At 41.4% G+C, this 24,150-nt stretch overlaps 1 long non-coding RNA gene across 1 annotated transcript in view; it reads right to left on the bottom strand.

Annotated features, from left to right (window-relative positions):
* LOC136105983 (uncharacterized) overlaps positions 1–24,150 on the bottom strand; it is a 37,472-nt gene that overhangs the window by 1,443 nt on the left and 11,879 nt on the right. The window contains exon 2 of the long non-coding RNA XR_010652064.2: positions 488–612. This is a non-coding gene — a long non-coding RNA (uncharacterized lncRNA). The remainder of the gene's footprint in view (positions 1–487; positions 613–24,150) is intronic.

Genomic DNA, 24,150 nt, shown 5'->3' with positions numbered 1-24,150 from the left:
ACCATGCTGCTACCATGATGAATGTTACAGGTGGTGGTGCCTATGATAATAAGGAAGTTAATGAGAAAACCCAGGCTGGTTCATGTTTTGCGAAAAACAGAATAAACCCCTACATTTGTCAGCTGGGAAAAGACAAACATTAGAAAGGAGAGAAAGAGTACAGTAAAAAAAAAAAAAAAGTATTAAAAAAATAAAGAGTACAAAATCATCATAGCTAGAAATATCAATGAATAGTGTCATACATTGGCTTTGTGTAATGATGCCTTGTTTACATGGTTTGTATTAATATTGTTAGTTACTTCCTGAACAGAGGTTGAAGTAAGGAATTATGAGGATATTTAAAAATAGGGTGAGGAGGTTGACAGAGGAAAGATCAGAAGTACAGAACAAGTTCTGTTGAATTTAGATGAATGTCTACAGACCTCTGGCTTGTTCATCAGCTAAAACTTCAGATCCTGTGAAGCGAATTAAAAGTCAAATATCTCACCAAGATTTCAGCCACAGCAGCTGGGTGAACCTAGATGAAGTATCACAGAAGTGGAAAGACTTGGGACTTTAGATTAATTCCAACCTCTCTTCTGCATCTACAGAGCTTTGCAAACAGTGATAACCCTGCAAAAACAAGGGATGTATAGGTAAGACCATTTTCTCCAATTACCAGCACAAACACATTTGCAGAGGTGAAATGAAATGATGTACACCTTTCCCAGCAGAACCCAATAGGAAAAGGGGGTCTCTGTGAGAATCATCTTCCCCATCCCTTCACCAGATAAAGAAGTATAATATACACATCTTTAACTGGAGCTCTAGTTAAAATCCACCCTAACACCACAAAGACGGGTTTTGTTCTGATACATGTGATGCTGTGCTATTTATTCTCTCTCTGACTAAAACTAATTTTTGTTAAGCATTTGACATTTCCTCTCAAAGAGAGCCACTGGTTTGGCAAAAGCTCAATGAGAGATAAAGAACCACCTCCCAGAATCTATTCTAACCTGACAAAAAGAGGATGGGTGAGCAGGTTGAAACATATGGATTAATTGATGTTAAAGTGGATTAGTCTATATAGGGAGAAGATTAGAATAAAAGGATGGGTTTGTAAGCATGGGTAGACCTTGAATTCCTCAAAGAAAGGATCTTTCATGCATCCCTTTGTTTTCTACTTAATCACTAATTAGTACCATTGTTTTGCAAACACAGGCATGTCTACACCGTGTAATGCAGAGGTGTGCTGGAGGTGCCCCAGCCAGACATACGAGGAAACTAGCACATCTACACAGCGCGATGCTGTGCCACAGAGACAGACTAGTTCAGGTCCCAGAAGCAGCATCACGTCATCGGAACATCTCACTTGGCTACAGCACTGGACTCAGACCCACAGCATCCAGCCAAGGCTTAGATCGCCAGTCTTCACATGCAGTAACAAGGTTTGGGATGGTGACATAGCAATGGCTGAATGAGAGAATGCAAGCACAACACATTTCTTCAAAACACAGGAATGAAACTTTCACTAGGTCAGGCCACCTTGACTTTTCCAGAGCTGATCTACACAGGAAGACTCTTGGAAATCAGAATTGCAGTATCTGGGATGGACTACTTTGTACTGATTCACAATCTGGGAACATCTCAAATCCCACTCATGAGAAGAGGAACCCTGTGGAGGAAGTGCTACTGGTCCATAGACTGATCTTAGATTCACATTTTTCTTACACAAAATGTACAGCAGAGGAAATGTCAGAGTGCATGACATGCTTACAGTATATAACACTGTAGAAGATCGAACTAACGGCTACCATGCTGCCACTCAGCCCGAGAGCCTCACTGCTCCCACAGCTGCATGAGTAATGGTCACTAGATGCAGGTGTGGAAAACACAGGCTCAGCAGAGCCAGGACCTGTTTTTCTTTATTTGTTAACAATTTCCACTGCTCTCCTTCAGAATGTAGAGGAAGGAGGCTCAGATGTTATCAGGAGTTTCTCCCACACTGCCTAGTAGTTTGGTCCATGTGCATCTCACAAATATCCTCAGCTCTAGTGCCTGATGCTGCCTGAAGATACCAGGATACGGCCCACAAAGGAGGGTCCCTGTGACTGCTCATACTGCACCGCAACCTTTAGGGATCTCTAAAGGACATGATGTCCTTGAGAAAAAGGAACAAAGCTCATAGCCTTTTCCACTTAAAAATAAACTGGTTAAATGAGAGGAAGCAGGGCAGGTGGCTTGTTTCCTGATCCCGGTGCAGCTGATTGCAGGGCGAGTCCTCGCACTGATTCACCAGCCGGGTTGAGGCCATTGTCCCTGTCCACCCACGCACAGGATGGGGAGTCCGGTCGCAGCCGCCCCAACAGCCACCGCCCTGGCACAACACTGCACCCTGGCACGGCACAGGGCACTCAAAATCTCTGCAGGACTTACAAATGCAAACACAAAGCCAAGTAGTTTTTCCCCACCTTGCTTTGCCCTCCTGAAGTTTGAACACCTGCATGCTACACTAGCAGAGCATTGTGCTGTTGCTTTAAGTGGGCCCCAAATACTCACAGGAAACACAATATAAATGATCATAACGTGTGCTTAGTACACATATGAGAAATCATTGATATTTTTCTCTTCCTTGGTTCTGATTAAAAGAACAAGCATCGAAGCAGGGACACAAATCAATTCCCATCCTGGTTACTCTATTTAGGGATGTACGCATCCAGAAAGCCATGCTAGGGGACACGATGTGAGCAGGAAAGTGCTGATTTACAAGAAAGCCCCTCCTCTCAATTTAAGAGACATTTTATGACCTCCTGGGTGTTTCTTTAAAAGAGCCTTCCCCTTCCATCAGTCTTCCTCCCTGCTCTCTGTGGCAGCAGCTGATAAATTGAGAGGATGACATGGGTTGATGAGACTGAATCTCCTACCAGCCTGGCTTGCCTCTCTGTTCGATATTGTGATGAAGCTGCTGCCTCACTTCTGGCACCACATTATGAGGCCAAGGAACAACCTGCATTGTCATTAATCCAAGATTTCCCGGCAAGATCAAGAAGGAGGAGGGCTGTGGGAGGCCTCTGTGGACGCAAGGGAAGCTGTAACAAACGTGTGAAAATTAACTGGATTCATGTTTACATTTGACATCTCTCCACATATGGTCACAGGCAGCCATACGCTCCTTCAGCCCCGCACAGATCCCACCAGATGCAAGCTGCTGGCAGCTGGAAGTCTCCTTTTATTTGCATTGCTGATTCTGAGTTGAACTGCCTCAGTGCATAAAACATGACTGCACAGTTCCCAGCCTGGACTGCCTCGCATCCAGATGGAGATAAGCAAATGTTTGCACCTGTTTGCGCAGACATATATATTCAGAGATTTTGCTGACCAGGTCAAAAATAAAGCCTCTAATGTACAAATTCAATGAAAAATAGGACAGGCAAAACTCTGCTCCCACACACTTGTAGAACTCTGCAAGGAATGATGTGTTCATTCTGTCCGTTCACGATGTCAAACCACTTTCTAGCAGCTGATCCAAACATGGGATGAGCACTTCTTGCTCTTGCCTAATAGCATTACCTGCTGGGGGAGGTTCACCCCTTCTGTACTGAGCACCATGCACCAAAGTACCAGGGAAAGGCTCATTGCAGGTACACCCTTACTGCTTCTTTGGAGGGGAGGCATCAAAGGCAGTTTAACTCCTTTTTTATTACTGCCAGAAAACACAGCTTCAGAATGAGACGTCCACTGAAAAAGTCTCATTTCTCAAATTAGTAATTAGCTCATAATCGGAAGCCAAGGACTGCAATTCCTCTTAGCTTTCTGGTAGTCAGACTGACTATGTTGATTTAAGACACCAGCAGAACAGAACTCCTTTCCACTGTTGCTGACTGAATGAGGATTGAAACTAGATTAAGTGACTACTTAAAACTTGGAGTTTATGAGTGAAAGCTGAGTATAGTAAAGCAGATAAATTTTTCATAATATTTCTCAGAAAAATGTCTAAACTGATGACAGCACAATGTACTTTCTCAGTTATGGCTTTATGTTCACTATTTTCTGTAAATACAGAAGAGGAGGATAAGGTTCAGATTTAATATTCTTCAAAATTAAATACATCACCATGCAACAATATGCAGAACCAGTCCCAAGCTTTCATCAGTTTCTCTCTCCTCTTCTAGAAGATTAATAATCTCTCATATAGAAGTTATTGTCTTATTAGCACCCTTTTATTAGGGATTAAAAGGCCCTCAAACAACTGACCAAAACGTCAAACCAACATTAAAATTCTGCACTGGGTTCTAATTCTTAGACAATTTGGGCAGTGTTCAGGGCTTTTTGTCTGTTTTTAAATGGTAGGTATTCACCGGTCATTCAGGAGAAAAAAAAAATCCTTACCTGGAAATTGCCTTCTGTGCAATTACCTGATAAGGCATCAAATGAAGCAAAGCTTCATTGCTTCTTTGGAGAAGATTTTCATGCGAAAATAGCTCTCCTCACGGGGGGTTGCCAACTTTATTATTAACGGCTATTCCCTCGCATTCTTTCCTTTTGACTGTTGCACAATTACTACTGCAGCAGAGCAGCTCTTGCCCAGGGGAGAAGAGCTGGTGGATTCGAGGGGGTGGCTGGGGTGGCAGTGGTGTGCAGTCAGGTCATCTGTTACCCACCAGGTCTACCCAAAAACAATAACAGCAGAGCTTGCAGAAGGCAATCAAGTGCATTCTTCTCCAGGGTGATTAAAGGAATATTCAATTTGATGCAAGTGAAGTACAAAAGCTCTCTGTATCCTTCTTCTGCCAAGCATGGAAGAATGCCTTGCTTTAAATGATTTACAAAAACTCCTGTATGCCTAAGACGTATCATTTACATGTAATCCAGGCAGTTTTGTGCAATCACTGCTTACACATAATTGTATGAAAAGTAATGGGGTTGGGTGGATGGGAGTCTAAATGGAGTATGTCAACTTATCAATGACCAAGGTTTATTTTACCTCTCCCAAAGGAAACCTTTGGAGGTTTGCTAGGAATCTCTACTAATGCGACAAATCTGAAATGAAGAATTAAAAGATAGATATCTATTTCTTAATTCTAATTTTGTAGCTGCACCCAGTTTACAATATGCAAATAATATGAAATTGATAGAAAGCCACTTCTAACTAAATAAGGCAAGGGAGAAGTGGCAATGGGTGAAAGAGTCAAGCAAGTTTTTTGGTTTTCTTTACTTATTTCTCTCAGGTTTCTGTTCCCAAAAATCTACAGCAATGGTATAAATCACATCTGTCTCTCTTCAAAACATTGTTACATGTCCAACAGGAGAAAAGAACATTGTACATCACTTAAGAGCAGTTACGTCATAACATATTCAAAATCAATTATGTTTCGCATCATGCAGTCTCAACTTTTAGCAGTCATTTGTGGTTCTAATTTGAGATGTCCTGGATAATTAGAGGATCTGTGTCTCCATTATAAAAAAAGTTACTTTAATTAGGATTTGCACAGAGGTACTAGTGACCTTAAAATCACAGTGATATTAATAAATACCAGATTATGTCTAGTTCTAATACTCCAAATCTTTAATGAATTTATCTCACAATATCCACAGATGATAAGTGTCTTTATCCCAGTTTTCCATCAGTGGTGATCTGAATCTCAACAGTAACATGGTTTAGATACTCAGAGACATAAGCACACTGCTTACCTCCACTTCTAACACACATTTGAGGGGAAACAGACAAAACCAAACACACAAAAAACCCCACCACAAACAAAAAAAACACCCACAAACAACAAACAAAAACCCCATAAATACAAAGAAAAGAGCTCAGACTCTTCCTGGAGAAGTCCTGAACTTCTGACACCAATCGATATACCCATGAGCTGGTCTCTGTCTTAATGGACTGCAGTACTTCTAGAACCAGCATGGTTTTATCAGGGAGGATTCACAGACACAAGCCTTAAGTAAACTATAAAACACAGTGATGGGAAAAAGAATAAAAATACTACTGGAGATTTGCCCACAGCAGGGGAAGGAACTTGCCTGAAGAGGGTTATTGTTCCAGAATTGTTTGATGAAATAATAAACAAAATACTGCACTGCTAATAATTTCTGTAGGCCCATGATACCTTGCAATGCAGAGGAGTATGCACACTCCCTGCCCAGAAGGGACGTCCTGCATAGTTTCAATCTGAAGAAACACACACTCATTTGTCAATGACAAAGATCTAGAAGGCAATTTCTTAGCTTTAGTGCTGTGCTTTTCTCCTGAGCAGAAGTAGTCCCATCAACGTTTAAATTGTATACAGAGATTCAAATGGTTTGAACGCTCAAGCTTCTTTTCCAAATTGAATTAAAACTCTTCTGAACCAGTATTGCAAAGGACAAAGGTCAAGGCTTCATTTATATAATACAAGGATGTAATGCAATAACCGGCTGCTTGAGACACGTAAGTAAAAGATCAGGGACAAAGCTGCAGACAGGATGTCAGCAGCACACAGGGAATTAGCCATGCAACTCCCTCTCATTAATTACAGAGACGCACATCCGAATCACCATACATCATTATGAAAATGTACCAAGCGATAACTATGATTCATGCTTTACCATTAACAATGCAGCAAAAGGTGAAAGAGGATGGTGCTCTTCTGGCACCATTAGGTAACCATAGCTGCTTGTTCTTCCTGTGTTCTGAAATGAAGCAGCAGTCATGGAACAGCATGGCAGGAAGAAATTTTCATAACCTCTTCAAAGTGCCACTTTTTATAATGTTACTATGTAAGGAATAGCTATTCCCATACCAATTGACAGGCACCAATATAATATTTTTCTACAAAGCCCTAACTAAAAGTAAATATCTCCAAAAGCACATTCTGTATCATCATATCTGTCAAAGACAAAAAAAGATATTTATAAGCTTAGAAAAACCTTGAAATGCTCAATTTCTACATCCTGTCTTTCTGCAAAGTAGGTTATTTGTTTAACCTGCAACTCTACTCTCAATGAAGTACATCCACAACTTCTGGGAGCCCACCATTTACGTTTTGGTTACAAGAGCAAATCTTGGTTTCGTACCAAACATTCTCCTGCTATGTTTTTGCCCCCAAAATAAACACACAGTTTCAGCAACAATAAGGCAGAGGTGACGAAAAACATTTCACTTCCCCTATATATTAAGAATACATATAAAGGGCAAATTACCCTACTTATAAGGACCAATTGCACTTTTAAATATTCTTGCACAATCGTTATTGACATCAGTATAGGATGTGTGCACACAAAAGGCTGAATTAACTACTTAAAACCCAAGTGGCTGGATTCAGTCAAAATGCAAGGAACTGCTTCCAAGAGCTGACGCTTCGTGCAACAAAGCTCCTTGTATATACGAGGTCTGCACAATACTGGTTCTCACAGTAAAAGTGAGATGTTTGTGAGGTAACAGAAAATTACTCAAAGCACAAGAGAGAAACACACAACACTTATACAATTATACACATTCGACGGACACATCTCTGCTAACAGAAATTAAGTTGGTTTGGTTAGGTCTGCTGTAGATGCTGGTGGGTTTTTTTGTTTATTTGTTTTTTAATGGGAGTATCACATCATATAAAATGTTGACTTTCCAGTCTGTGCAAGACTACTGCAAAGACAAAAATCCATCTTATTGTAATAGAACTTAGTTAAGGTATTATTGCTTTATTCCAAGAGCCTGTTGGTATTTGGCTTTGTTCTCATGATATCTCTAATTAATCTAAAACTGGAGTCCTTATCAAGGGCTTTCAAATAAAGTTCACCAGCATTAACTCCCAGGTGGTCCTTTTCAGATATCTTCCATACATTTTCTGCACTCAATTTGGAAAATGTAGCTCTTCATGTAGTCTCTAACTGATGGAAAAGATCCACCAAAGCTCTTCTGGTAATCAGGTATACCCTTTTTTCCCAGGAGTAGTGCTCCTCTGACAGAGAATAATGAATGATGTTCTTTACCTCAAGTGGACTGTACCCTGTAGGCTAGGAGAAAACTGAGCCAAAAATCTGCTCTTCAGCTGAGCTGTCTTACAGGTGAAATCACCAACTATGGCTCGTATTCACCTGTGGAGTCTTTAAGGAGGCTGTGTTTGGAACAGGAACTATGACTACTCCTTGTCATCACTAGTCTCCAGAAAGATACAGGTCAACTATTTGTATGCTTTGCCCAACTCTCAGGGCAAGAGGGTCCCTCTTCTTCACAGAGGACAACACAGGATCCCTCTCCCAATACCTGATGCCTCACAGCTAGTGATGATGAAAATGGGTGAAAGCTTCCTACTCTTTGTAACCGAAAATCAGACAACATTACATATGTCATCCGTTGATGTTTCTATAGCATACTATTAGATGCTTAACAAAAACTGATTAAGCATAAAAGGTAACTCTGACAACACATCTACAAATTACCAAATGAACTATAAAATTTTCAGCCACTGCTGCTATTTCATTATAGTCACCCCAATAGAGCTTTGAGATGCAAAAGCCTTAAATTATGGCACAGAAAATGATTAATGCAAAAGTTATGAAATTTCTGTGTTAAGGGTAGTGACTTTTTTACATTATAATTAAGTTCCTCAGGATGGGAACACACTCAGCTTCCAGAGTTTTTGGCAACTGAAGATGCAGAGTGTGCAGTAAGGGCTGACTAACACCCGATTAGAGCTGTCCTTTAGTTCCTGTGATCTCTTGTCTTAGCCTGCTTAGGTCAGTCTCTCAAAGTCTACACTCTACCCTGAAGTGGCTGTCTTTCATTCTCTGCTCATGTGAACTAGAGTGTTATAGTATAAAATACTCCTTGTTTGAGTCTCTGCTGAGCAGTAAGCAGCTTTTTTTGTAGAGGTAAAACTTTTGAGTCCAAACCATTATTTTGTCAGCTCTTCCACACACATGGAGCTTCAGGCTGCCCCAAGTCCTGCAGTGCATCAAAACCTTTCCAAATGAAGTTTAGTTCCTTTAAACAAAATAGGGAGGTAAACCACGGATTTCCAACTATACTTTGAAAGGCAATCATGCAGATTTTAAACAAGCAGTCTTTAGTGATCTTGGTGACATTGCTGCACATGTAAATGATCTCTCAATAGGAAAAGAGAGTATAAAGTCTGGTTTGGGATTGATGGACTTGCTGTGAGCCTATGTTTAAACAAAAAACAGGGGTGTGAGAAAAAAGTGAATGCATAGAAACACACAGCCTCAGAGAGGAGGAAATATAGAAGGAAAAAGTAAAATGAAAGGTTCGTTATTATTGTTCCAACACCAAAATAATCAAACTTTTCACGTATGACAAACACAACATTGACAAAAGAAATCATTACTCCAGCTCTACAGAGAGAAATCCATCCCAAAGTACAACTGCCTACCAAGTGGGAATCCCCCAGTGGCTGGACATTCCCTAACTCAACGCCTGTCTTGTGCATTTTGGTATTTCATGGGGTAGGATTTCTGCCTGCATGATGGCAAACACAAAGGTCCTTGCATTTGCTTTGCCCCCTGGCTGCTATTGTAATACACAATAACAAATATTGCTCATGTTCTTTCAGCAGTACATAGCAAATCTAGAAAATGAGCTGCAACAATCTGGACTGAGGGTCCAATGTGTCCTGACAGTCAATTCCCCATCCTCCTTGAACAGCCGTTACAAAGGAAGAAGTAACAGAAGTGGGAGCAGAAGGCAATGACAGAAGGAAGAAGGGAACAGACAACTTCACACGGACCCATCTCCACGGGCCCCCCAGGCACCAAACTGCTAGAATAGAAGGAAGGTCATAAAAACCAGCCAACCAACAACACAAATCAAACTGCATCAAGAAGCTCATTCCTGCAGAATATGGGTGGATGCAGCACAACAGAGTAGAAAAAAAAAAAGTGACACCAACATCTTGCTTAAATAAGCACGTCATCTGAATTTTTTTCTTTTTGCTACACTAAAAGACAACCTAATGTGTAAAATAACTCAAGAGTTTATTGGCAGGGAGGAGAAAAAGCTACAACATTCTGGGAGAGTTTTATTACTGCCTGCTTTTGAATTGCAAGCCAGTGAGCCCAAGGGTATTTAGCAAGACAATTGTAAGAGGCATTCATGCTATCTGATGCCTTAGAAGAACAGACTTTCTGAAATGTCTCTGTGACATCTTAGGCAGCTGGTGCAAGCAAGCACCCAGTTGCTTGAAGGCCATCAGAAATGGCAACTCCGCACTGAGACTCACAGAGCTCATAGCCAGGTACCTCAAAGCTGCATTTGGATTCTGCAACTTTTAATTGGCATGAACGCACGAGTAAAAGCTTCTCCTGCGAGTACAGGTTGTGTATTGCCTCTGTGTTGTTATTAGACTCCCTTATATCCTTCCTACTCCATTTCTCAGCTGTGGCAGTGGCTCACGTCTCATAATAGAAAGTCCTATGCTTGTCCTGGTCTCCTCATCACACACAAAGCAGGAATTTGGAGCAGCATTATTGTTTAGGGTACTTCAGGACTCAATGTTATACTGAAGTGGTTTTTCTTGCTTTGAAAAGCATTATTATTTAATAGCCTGACTAAAAATAATACTGAAGTGTGAGAAGTGGCACTTGTGATTCATCAACTTGACGTACTAATTAAAATTCCCAAATGCTCTAACACAGAGTCCCTGAAATGCGGTACGTGTAATAACTGTGTTTGCTGAGGACATGAGGAGGGGTATTCTACTTGGACCAAATCCTTTCTTTTTTTGATATGGTTGAGACTAACCAGAACATCACCTTATCCCCAAGCTGCAGCATGGCTGATGTGCAAACCTCAACAGCTCCCAAAAGCCACAGATTGAGACTGCACTAAATTATTGTAGACACCAGGCTGGTAATCCCAGGACAAGGCACAGCACCCAGGGCACGGGTGAGTCTCTTGAACACAGTACCACTTCTCCTGCAAGCACAGAAAGGCAAAGAGAACTGAGCTGGGCCAGGATGCTCACACCAGCAAGGGGACAAATGGAGCTTTTGGTGAGGGCTATTGTCTCCACAGAAATGATGAAACTACCATTCCAGGTGTTTACTCAGGTCCAAGATAGCCAGTAGTCAAAGATTAGTGTGTTTGCCCTGAGTTCATGGCATGTTTTCCTGCTGCAGCTATCAATGTCTTCTCAACATTAAAACAAACCAAAAAAGCCATTCCTGGCTTTCCTGGGATTGAAGATTGCTTAACGACCAATACATCACATAACACTGGTGCACAGACACTTTATTAAATGTTTGTGTATTTCACCTGCTGAATATAACAGCCTTTTCATCGGAGGACAGTATGACCTCATTCATCGAGATTTTTAGCTCAGAAATCATCCAAACGAGAGGGGAGGCCACAATCTCCCATACTGACCCTTCTTCTTTCAATTATTTTTAATGCAAATGATGTTCTGAGACATTTAAGTTCTCTGTTTTCACCTGACACAGACATTTTCTCTTAACTGTAAGAGCTTACTGTATTTTGGGATTGCTCCAGCGTAGAGGGAGCAGTTGGACAGCCTTGCTGATGGCAATAAGATAGCAGGAGTCCCACTACAAGACAGGGAGGTGACAGAAAAAGGAGCATGCAGTTCAGGAGTAGAGACTGAGAAGTGACCACACATGGATTTCATTGTGTCCCAGGATTATTAAAAGGACAAACAGTTACCAAACAGAAAACAGCATCTAAATAGTATTAACAAGGTTTGTCTAAGCACTAGAAGAAGAGACAAAGCAACCTCTTTACAGTGCCTGCATGGTCAAGACAGTTTAACCCTGAAGACAAATATACTAGCACAGAAAATCAGATAGTTTGTTCTAGAGAAAAGGACACACAAGACAAAATCCAATGAATCTTGAGGGTAGAGGGTAGACTCAAATTTAGTCCATGGGGAGTTTAGAATAGAATTATCATCATTCTGTTTTAGAGGAAGGTTTAGAAATTACAGCATTCTTTATGGAGAGGAAATAAGAGAAAAAAACACATCAAAACAATATGAAGTTTTTCCAGATTTGGCAACAGCTGAGATTCCCATTCTTTGGTCTCTCAAGTTGCCAGGTACTCTTTTTTCCTCTGGCTCCAGTAATGGGAGAGGGAGCCTGGTGTCCCCCAAGCTTGTTCTGAGGCTGTCAGGAGAGCACAGCAGAGGTTGCCAGACCACTGGCTCCTCCTTAAGGAATCCATGGAGCTCGATACCCTCAACCCAGGCAGCTGCTGGGACACAGCTATACTAAACCTGTAGACACCAGAGCCAGCCTGAATGGCCAACAGGCACTGAACCAGCAGACCCTAGAAATCTAAACTCCCCGACAATTTGCCAAGTAGCTTGACAACAACCAGGCACAGGGCCAGTGCTTCCGCACAAGTCAGTAGGAACCTCTTCTCTGCTTTGGCATAAGCCAGTCAGTCCTCTCCTCAAGATAATCCCACTGTGAAGCTGCATGTGTGGCCAACTGAGGTGGTCCCATACCCCACTTTCTGGCAACACTTGCGGCTGGGTATAGATGAAAGTTGTCTGGATGTGACCCCAGCACAACCAGTGCATGTCCTTGTGTCTTGCTTGGTCATACTTCACACTTATTCTCCCACCCCAAAGTGGATCTAATGCAGATTGAAGCAACTGTAATCCATTCTTCCTGCTCTGTCTTCTTGGTTTGCAATTGCTTTGCCTCCATCCTTAGATACCACATAAGTTTATTAGGGACACTGTATAATCAACAACTTTTCAGTCCTTGTGTGACCATTTACTGTTATAGGATGTGGTTGCTTCGTGCCTACACGACATTCTCAGGCAAAATATTCTGATAAAACTTAACATCCTGGGAGGTTTTATAGTATCTACAATCACAAATGAGCCTTTGTTAAACATGCAGCCAAAACAAATCAATAAAACATACTCAGAGAACTGAGGATCTATCCTGCACCTTTAAGTTAGGCTGGTGCTGTATTACAGAAAAGGGGACATTTGCCCTGGTCAGAACAGGCTTTCAATCCTAAAGCCAACAAACACAGTCTCAAATATGACCTTTACATTAAAGAGTTGTGTGAAGAAGCTATAGTAAAACCCAGCCTTACATCTCTGAGAAGACACATACACACCCTCCCACTCAATTTCAGGAGCTCTGCTCCGACCTTGTTCCTGAAAACTCAAAAAAAAAAAAAAAAAAAAGACAACAGGAAAAATTGATTTTTCATGAGATAATCTACTTTTTTTTTTTTTAATTGTAGTGAATTTTCTTTTCCACAGATTTCTCTAACCTCCTCTTCACTGCAGCATGTCCATTTTCGCCAGCCTCCACTACTCCCTCTATTATCCGACACTGCTCTCTTTGTCAGGGAAGGTGCAGGGAGTTCAGGTTTTCCCCTCTCCATTTCTCTTTGGACCTGACACTGCTTCTGACCCCTGCTCAGCCTTCGCTTTGAAGTGCTTTTTCTGGTTTCTGCTTTCCCACCAGATCATGTTAACCCTCCTTCTTTCCCCACTCCATCAGTTGGCTTCAATAAGCAAGACGAGCTCACTGGAACCTCCTCTTTTGTCTTATCAGCAGACTTTCACTCCTCATAAAATCCTACCCACCTTCCATATAAAACAGTTTGGCAAAAGACAACCACTACAGAGGCCTGGAAACCACTGCTAAACATTACATAGGGAATACTGCTACCTGCCCGAGACAAGCAAGTTGAATAGGTCTCACATTCAACCCATGTAACTTCACAGTAGTGTCTGAAAGCAAGAAGCCACAAGCTTCCCACTCCTCAAGAGGACTGCATTTAAGTGTCGTTTTTGCCATGTGCTGGGAGCAATGTTACCCTTCGGGGGCTCTGTGCCTTCGCTCCTGCTCTATAGCAATTTTAACAGGAAAAACCCACAAATTTGGACTAAGTAGAGATGACTGATTTGATTCAGTCTCCTTGGTGCTACAGCTCCTAGCTGATGGATGTTCAGGTCAAAACAAGAAATGGCATCAGCACAAAGAGAATGGTTTGGCTCTCACTTATTAAAGACTCCTGAAAGCTTTCCAGATCTATAAATATTCACATTATTCCCACAGAGGGGCAGAAACAGAATGATTTGTATCCTTCCAGCTTGTTCTGTTAACACATTCCCATTTTTCAGTGTTTCCTGGTTGGATAAATACCACGACAAACAGAGGAAACCCCTGTGAGAGAAAATACATTTTAAAGTAAATTGCAGTGATGTGTAGTTTATAAATATTTGCAATGGTACAGGGAAAAATATCTGTATTTATCACATTAACATATGCTGAATACAAAGATGACCAGTCTTCACTGATGCCTTTTTTAAAGAAAATAGAACTTCCACTATAGGAAAAAAACCTGCAGACCTGCATATATTATATAAACATGCATGCATAAACATAGACATAAACGTTTCAAAGTAGAAAATGTTACTTTAATTATAACAGTAAAGCTTGATTTGTTTTCTATGGGTTTTTTTTTTGCCAGAAAGTTAGACATCTCACAAAATCTGAGTCATATTGCCTGAGGATCAAAACTAGAGAAAATTCAAAGCTCAGAAAGTGTTATAACCTCTTAACCACTCCATTAGTGAAAACTGATGATAGCATTTAAATAAGAATACACAAACATTATTTTGCTCAAAAATTACGTTGCAGAGATAAACCATAAGAATTTGGGAATGGTTAAGGCAGCAGACTGAAGGACTCATAGTTCTCTCCTCCAGTCTCTAAAGCATTTTTCATTATTGCTTACTAGATTATTAATTATTTTTTAAAGGATTATCATAGCTACAAATTCCAACTCAGGCTTCTTTCACTCATCTCTCGTGGATAGTACAAACAAGAGCATTTCTACACAGGTACGTGATCTACATACACATGTGGCTTCATAGTACCTGGGAACAGCACGCGGACACTGAGCCATGGCATTCAAACACACCTCTGTGGTTAAGGTCGGGCTTAAGTGATCTCCTCCCAACATCTCTGGACAGGTTAATTCCTCTGTGTCGTACTGATGCAGCTGTAGAGCTGGTAAGAACTTTTCCCTGCTCCCAGCTTTTTAACCACCTTTGGCATTTCAGTGTTTAAGGTAAGCACTACCTCTTAGCCTACAAACATCTTTCACCTAACAAAAAAGGGTGTTTCTCACAGTTCCTCATTTTTTAGCTTCCATCATCATCATGCAATTAAAGGATATCTGACATGAGTAATTAAAAACCCGCCCCATGAGGCTGTCCAAAACACAAACCAGTCAAGAAAAGGCTCTGAGAACAACGCATGCTGACTGTATGGTCCCTCACTTCACGGCTACCAGGTTGCCTATGGGCAGTGATGACTTCTCACTTTTAAAAGTAAATTGAAAAAAAAAAAATAAAACCAAACCAAAAAACAAAAACAACAATATACACACCCAACACCCATTCAGCTGTCTTGCCAGCAAATGGCTGTACCACATGGAAAACAGGTTGGTGAAAACGTACTTTGATCTCACCATAGGCTCTGTGAAAATCAAGGTGGCCAAGGCCATTGATGCGGCTTTTCACGTGTTCACCCTCAGCAGATCCTCCTCTTTCCAGGTACCTCAAGGATTTTAGCAAGGTGAATGCTCACAGTTATGGAGTTGGATAATGGCATTTTACACTGGCCATTAAGCAGCCTGCAGGCAACCAGCACAGATCCAAAGCTGTTGCATATGTTTATTTTTGCCTGGGGGAAAACAGGCAGGGGAAGGAAATGCTGGCAGAACCCATGTCCTGATTCTGTACACAAATATTGTCTTGCACCCTCCCATTATGGCTTCATATTTTCATCGCATGATGTCTTCGAGGTCTCAGCCTTGCTGTGTTGGACAGTGTAGAAGATGAATGAGCATCTCCACCCACGGAGACCATAGGGCAGGAGCAGCCATGTCCTTATTGCTCAGGGCACCAGAAGACAGAAAACCTACAGCCCTGGCAAGACCAAGGGAGCTGGAATGGATCCTACTCTAAGCCCTTCCACCACAGCATGAAAGAAACAGCTTTCAAGAACAATAAAGAGTATGTACAGCTTGTACCATGTTAAAGAGGGAGAATAGCAACAAGGACAATAAAAGCTTTGGTTGTGAAGGATGTTCCAGCAGAGGTGATTAATGGTGTTGAAAGAAACCCCAACTGTTGTTTCAAATTTCTTTCCAATTAGCCACAAAGTTACTCCCTCCTTTTATTTTTTTTCCTTTTCCTTTATCTTTTTTTTTTTTTTTCCTCCTCCTTTTACCTGTGTTGAATTTAGAATCAAGGTTGGTGATTTGTGTTATGACAGCAAAAATAAAGGATCTGTGTACTGTACGCATGGAGATTTAAAGCATTGCCTTTGATGGCTCATTAGCTGCATGTGACTACATGCAACACTGCTCGACTGAGATATATTGCCCAGGATTTAATTCCAGAATAATTTCAAAGTCATTAAATTGAACACTTGCCCTTTTCACCATGGTATTTAAATAGTACTTTGTATGCCAAGCTTAAAAAAAGACCAGAGGAGACACAGATGCAGTACTGCTGAAGCATGTACTGAACTTTGTTAAAATGTTAAACATTTATTTGATTATTTTTTTTTTAAAAACAAGATAGTGTTAAACCAGTTGTTACTTCAATTAGCTTTCTTTGCTACAAGGGAGAAAGGAGATTTTTTTCCTAAAAAAAACTAACAAACAGCTCTCAGAATTAGTGAACAATACCTCACTTGTTCAGTAAGAATTAAACATGAGAGCAGTCTCAGTCTGTAAAGATAGATGTGCATGTTTCTGTGCTGACTGAGCAAAAGAAACCAAACAAAGCTTCTCCCACAGTAAAGAGGAGATCAAACCCCAGAGCTGAGCCGAAGGTCAGGAGTCTCGCAGCTCTCCAGGCACAGCCCCATCCCAGCTACTCCCGCTGGAAGGCTGCTCCGGTACCCGCTGGACAAGCGGCTGGGAGCTCTCAGCTTACAGCCCGATGGGGAAGTCCGGGGATGGGAGCCTGCCTCTTGGGCATGAAAGTGACCCTCTGAAACCAGCTACACTTTCATTAACCACTGACCTACAAACCCTGTTAAGACAGACCACCCTGTATTTTCTCATTTTCCCTCTACCTTCCTTGTCCCTGCGATTTCAGGGACACCCCCTGGTAAAACATGGAAAGTTGATTTTATCCACTTTACAATCAAATTGTAATTCCAAAATTAAGCAAACCTCAAAGCACAATTTAACTCAAACTTGCAGCAGAGACATCTCTTTGACTCCCCTTGCCTGCAATGTGCTACACTTCAGAGCAGTTGGTTGTGCAGGAACAGCAGCTCAATACCTTGCCTGCCTCATCTCTTTACCTTCAAGACAGCCCTTATCAGCATCCCTGTGCCACAAACACATTGACATTTCAACATTTGGTTGGGAAATGTTGGTACAACACTATAAATAACATTATGTACCAATTTATTTTATGTATGGTTACAGTTCACTGGAGCTGGTGGTTCTGCAGAAGCCTGAATGAACAGTGGGCATGACTAGAATTTGCAGCTGGATTAGAAATTTATCATCATTTGGGAAATATATGTGATTACCTAGAACTGTGTTTTCATACAGCAAAACTCAGGACTCCATAGCAGTAACACACCACAATTCAGCTTCAGCTGAAAGCCACATTTTACTGCCTCAAATGCGGGACTTTTGAGAAGCTACTATCAGAAAAAGATGCAGGAGGTAGAATAATGTGTTTGCGTTTTTGAGAGCATTTCAGAGCTAATCCACCAGGAGCTGGGCTTTGTAAAGCTGTACCACAAACTAGCAGCTTGTTCTGCACAGATGATGCAGGCAAGAGGAATTTTTGCTTGTGTGTGAATCTGTTCATCTTAGAAACTTCCCTTGTCCTTTCAATTTAAGATGGTTGATAAACTATCAATCTCAGACATAGACAGGTAGATGAATGGCAAGCTCCCAGCAACTCTGCTGTCAGGTTCTTCCTAGAGCTTCACTTAGAGCCACCACATCCATATTTGCAGCTTTTCATCCCTTTTCCTCAACACAGGACTCTCCGGGGCCCAAGAGATCTCTCCTACCACTTCTCTCTACAGCCCTGGTTTTCCTCCTGCAGTGATATTGGTCCATAGTTTCTCATTTACTAAGTTAGCCATGCAGCAGTATGGCTAAGAGGTGTACATGGATTTTTATAATATAATCACTCTGTATATAAACACAACATTCTCCTTTAAGCCCTTTTGAAGGTCTATCTGTATTGTCATGTCTTACTAAGACAAAAATATAGGAATAATTTGTTGAAATTTGGTTTTAATTGCACTTGTTCTAGGCACAAGACCCCGGTCCTCAACAGTTCTGCAACGCAAATAGCAAATAAAGTAATAACATCAAAGAGACAGAAGAGACTGAAACCCATCTCACAACGACTTTTACAAGGCATTTTAGTCCGAAAGAAAAAAAATAAGAGTCACTTTAACAAATTTGATTCCAAGAAGTTAACTTAAGTCTGCTAACAAAACATCATTAACAAAGACACCAAATTCCTTCACTTGCCTGGAAATGCACATGTACACATACAGAGATCCTTTCTGCTTCTGTCCTGCCTCCTGAAGGAACTGCAAAGGAGCAAATCTATTGGAACACATAGGCTGCATCCGGATTTCTCTGCTGTGCTGGGCGGTGCGGACGAGCACAGGGGAACAGAGGAAAAGTAGCCCCAAGTGCTCTTTCTGGCTGAATTACAGCATATATATATATATATATATGTATAGCTTAATTGTGAATTACTTGTAATCACTGTATAGCAATCACATCTCAGATATTTAGTAACTAACGAGAGCTTTTTACAATTAAACCATTTTGTCATGTACAAGCATCTGAGAAGACACCTTATATCGCAGGGGAAGGTTCCAGCTTGTCACAAATATGCAGAACTGAGGCTGATCCCTAGAGAACAGAGTTTAGTTTGGTTTTCCAGTTGGGATTCAAGTTAAGTATAACATACATCCAACTTTTGGTGTATCCCAAATGCCACAGAAAAGGTATTTCCCCTGTTTCACCCCAATCATGGGGCATTTTGGCTGGAACACCACGTGGAGGTAACAACCTGTGGTACGTAATGGCCCTGCAGAGTTTTCCTGAGATCTCCTATTTCATCCACTTATGTAGGGCTTTAGCTTTAAATATACAGGGTTTAAAGTTCTATTTCACATGATTTCATGGCATGTTAAGGAACGAAGTACTAGTGTTTGGGGCAAGTGATTTACTGACATGGGGTTATCCAGAGGTTTAGTTTGCCATGCATCTCTCCCACGGGCTTTGTTTCCCTCTTTTCATTCTCTCTTTGGAGGCAGCATGCTGCACAGCACTGGCAGGGAAAGGGCCTCCCTTTGCACAGCAGCAATTCATTTTTCTCAGCTTCTCTCAAACTAGATATCAATGATCTGCAAAGCCTCTTTAAGATCATGTCAGAAATATGGAAGCCTCCTTTTTCCTATTGCTCTGTTAAACACAACGTCTGCAATCATATTACCCAGGTTGACTTGTACATTAATCTTATTCCCTCCCTGTTGATAAAATATTAGGTGTCAGAGTGTTTTAATCCAACAATCTGCCCGCCACAGTCCCATTCATCTGCTAAAATGGAGGCAGCCCCCCACAAGCAGGCTTAAAGTGATGTCTGATCCATTGATGCCTTTACTTTTGGAAGCTGGATTATTCCAGTGCCTGAAGATCAAGTCCTGTCCTGTACCTCATACCAGATACTCCCACAGCTGCCATTAGGAGACACTCAATAGATTTGGACCTGAAGCAAGATCTCCAAAGGATTCTGTTTTCACAGCAAACTAACCAGCTTTAAAGCACTTTGTCCAACCCCAGGTCCTTCTAGGGCTGTGCAAATACTTGACTGCCAGGAGATGGATTTTGTCATAGCAACATCCAGGAGGACAGTCAGTTCTGACATTTCCGTGTTTACTCTGACTCACTCAATCCTGTAGTTTGGAAACTTGCACCATCAGGTCTCCGTTCACAGTGAAAATCATCACATATCCTCTGCCTCAGTACATGCACAAAGCTTGCACCTACTCTCTTACAAATATTGGTCATCAGATAAGGATGTTTTTGAAAGAGTTAAAACAAGTGTTTTACTCCACGATGCTACTGGATCACAACCTGCAAGTGACCAGCAGCTCCAGTTATTGCTCTTAACACAGTTATTGTTGATCATGCAGAGCCTCCTGTCTTCCACTGCAGCTACTCTGCATTTCAATGTAAGTCATTGAAAGACTTTAAATTCACAGAAAAACAACGGCAGGCAGAAATGACTACTTATTTATTTTAGAAGGGTATGCTAGCATTTAGGAAAAACCATCTTTCTACAAATATGCACTTGCACACAGTAACGTGAAACATAAAAGAGACTAATTAGTGATTCAAACCTAAAACAGATTAATTAAATTACACTACACCAGGCATCATTTCCTCCTCAACCTGCTTGATTTTAATCTGACTCACTCTATAAAAGTGTTATTCTTTAGGTTTATGGCTTGCCTTTTTGCATCCTCCTCCAAAAGATACCTTCAACAGAACAGCCCAATAAACACTGTCTTACCAGCAAGGATCAGGCCCTTTATGGCAATATTTATTTAAAAGGAGAGAATAGCTGCATAGTTATTGATTTTGAGATGGGCTTTCAAAACACACAGAGGGGATTAGTACTCAGCTCATCCTAATGCCTGAACTCATATACCTTCTTCAATTAACCTGCAGAAGTAATTTAATGATGTGTTCAATGAATCCCAAAAGTAAACAGTGGGCACTTGCAACGTGCTCAGACGAGATTACAGCAACAGAACACGTGCAGGCAGATTCTGGTGGCCAAACCCAAGAGAAAACATCTACTGAGCCCTGAATCCTTTGCCCATTTACTTGTGATGATTATGATAATATCACAGTAACACCTCAAAGTCCCAGCTGAGATGCAGAGCTGACATGTTAAATACCACAAAGATATAGAAAAAAAAAAGTCTGTCTGCATGCCTAAGTGCTTGATACTCTCAGAGAGGATAAATTGGAAGAAAACACCCCTTTCTTCCAACCCAGTGGCAGATGGTTGAGGAGATAGAGGACCAAACCTGCTCTGTGACCTTTAGCCGAGGCTTTGCTCTCAACTTCCGCACAAGATGGATCAAAGTCCAAAATGAAAGAAGGAATCTGAACATGAGGGAGAAATAGAAGTTGCTTTCTGGAGTTGCAGACTGCAAGTCTTGGGATGTGCCACATTTGTCAGATACTGGGCATTGCTACCTTCACATACTGCTATTGCTTTGGGTGGTCTTTTGGCCTGTATCAATTGCCTTGGGATACCCTTTGTTGCCTTGTATGCCCACTGGCATATGGATAGAGAGGCAGTGAAATTTTTTCCACACTTTATTCTCTGCATTCATCTGCACTTTATATCCTATGGCTCTCTGCCACAGGTTTGTGATAGGCATAGAAGCAGACCTCCCTTCTTTAATATGAAATAGGGAAACAACAGTCCACATCCAAATCCAGCCAGAACATTTTCCTTTCAAAAGCAGTAGAGCAATTTTAAGATATTTCCTTGGGGCAATGAAATATGAAATACAGAGGAGTCCCAAACTTTTAAGTAGACTTTGCTTTATTTTTTTACTGTGAGTGGTGTGACATATACCAGCCACCATTATAGACTAATAAAAGGGAAACTCAATTTTCTGTCACAGTAAACATGACCAATAAAATTTTAAACATGGACAACACCCATACAATTCCATAAAACCTGAGTGGATTCATAAAGCTCCCTCTAAAAGCACACAGAACCTCATAGAGAACATTCTATAGGGGTATAAATTATCCATCTTTACCATAGAAGGGATATGTTGCACATCATGACATGCTCTTCAATGTTGCCTGAACTACCCCTCTTAAAAGGTAACAGATTGCTCTTCAGTACCATCGGGTTGTTCAGCAACAGCAACCTGCCTGATAATGCAAAATCTTCAGAGCAGAATGCAACACACCAAGAGAATATAAATAGATAGTTAAATTAAATTAAAGCAAATATTGCTCTGTATTATGCAGAAGCCTATAGAGCTCACCTGAAACTGTGATTCTTTCTGAAAAGAGAGAGGATCTCTGCCCTGCAGTCTCTGTAGAGAAGACAGACATGAAAAAGAGGGGAAAACAGAGACAACTTCTTGCAAATACCATGCATCCTGTACACCTTACCTGAGATAAATTTATTGAGTGTGAATGGGTTCAATTATTAGGAGCAAATTAGGCAGAGGAGATAAAGGATGGGCTAGGGTGACAAGGCAGGGCAGACGTGTGGGATGGCCAGACACTGGGCAGAAACAAGCTAAATATTCTTGGTGCTTGCTCACCTGCAGTGAGAGGAAAACACACAAAAACCACCCCACAAACCCAAGTAATTCACCTGCATCACACAAAGTCCGCAAGAAACCAGCCTGGCACCAAATAAAAAGGGAGGTGCTGCAAAACAAGAGAGGGTTCTCTATTGCCTGGTACAGCCATGACAGGATGCTGAGAATCAAACTTTGGGTGGCAAAAGTGCAAATCAGCTTTCTGAAGAAGCTTTGAAGTGGCATGAAAACCAAAGCAAATATTCACAAAGAATTTGAGTCCTTTGCCTTGGAAGAGGAGGAAAGGTGGTGCTGTCAGTTCATCACTAGCAAGAGGATGTGCAGAGCCCTGGGGAGCCATCCCAACAGTTTGGGTGGGCAGTAGGGCACAGTTGTACATCAGATGCTTGCCCTGGAGCACTCAGCAGTGTGAGCAGCAGCTCCTGAGCTCTATTGAAAGGTCTGTCCTGACTGCACCTACATATCAGACCAGCTTCGTTGTCAGTATACTTAGAGAAAAAAAGCCAAAATGCTTTCAAGCACTGGTAAGAGAGATTTCTGTGAGGTTTTTTGGGGGCTTTTTGCCTCCTTGGCATAGAAAAAAAACCAAACAAACCCCAGGCACCCAACGTGTTTTGCTTCTGTCTGGAAACGTGGTAACAGTGTCCAAAGCAGGGAAAAAAGGATGTCTGGGAGAATTTGAATTAGAACCCGAGGACCTGATCAAGGAAAACAATTTAACATGCTTAAAAATCTTTGCTACATTAGGGCCCAAATCAAACCAGGTACAGATGTAGGGTAATTAAAGAAAGGGGATTAAAGGGTCAGATTCATTCTTCATTTAGGAAAAATGATGCACAGAGTTTACTATATTGCATGGCACATGGAAGATGGAGTCCATCAGTCTGGGCGACCCAAGGATTTATCTTCCTAAACATCCTGCTCCCTGCTGTGTGGGTCTATCAGGGCTCTCCCATGCTGGACGCGAGAAAGCCCACAGCAGATTATGAGGCATATTTGCCTCACAGTAAAAGCAGCACTTACTCCAATGTAAATATTAGAGTATTTTTCCATGGTTAAACTGTAATCATCAGAAAAATGAAGTGCTCTTTTTTTTTTTTTTTTTGACCCACAGGCCACTGCAGCTGGAATTAAAGGAAATAAAACTGCAACTAACAGGACGTAACAAAAGCAAGAGCACATTTTAGGGTAGCTCATTCTCAAACTTGTGCTCTTTCTAATAGGTAACACAACAGCTCTCTTCCAGTGGTGACAAGAACCTGATAGAAATCAGTACTTCAGACATTTTTTGAGCTATTTTGACTTTTTTTTTGGGTGGATTGGACGAATGAAATGTAAATGTCATTCTAAAAGCCTACAACAATCTCCTGCATCCTCCAGCCTCAGTAACATGCTACTGACCATGGGGACAAGCAGGAGGGACAGCAGTGACATGAGCAAAGCTTCATTCAGTAGCCTGACCAGCATTATAACGCTGTTTCTAGTGGGGTGGTTGGCATTTTTATGCATTACAGGACTGGCATTAGCAGTGCAAAAAGCAGGGACAGGCAGCACTGGACAGTTTTTCATCCAAGCCTTGGTCTGACCCAGGCAACACTTCCCATTTTTCTCTGCTGACGTGACTGGAACACTGCTATCTGCAGAGTCAGTACCAGATGCAGTTCTTGCAACAATGGAACACAGCTGCATCATTGACAGGATGCTGATTCATTTGAAAGAGCAAATAATGGACTGGAGAATAATGAAATCTGGGAATATCTGAAATTCTTATCTTCCATGCATTAAGCAATCAAGAACTGTAAA

The sequence above is a fragment of the Patagioenas fasciata genome, chromosome 10 (genome assembly GCF_037038585.1).
Source record: "Patagioenas fasciata isolate bPatFas1 chromosome 10, bPatFas1.hap1, whole genome shotgun sequence".
Taxonomy (NCBI): Eukaryota; Metazoa; Chordata; class Aves; order Columbiformes; family Columbidae; genus Patagioenas; species Patagioenas fasciata.
Note: the sequence above shows the minus strand (reverse complement) of the source record. Positions and strands in the feature narration are given on the sequence as shown.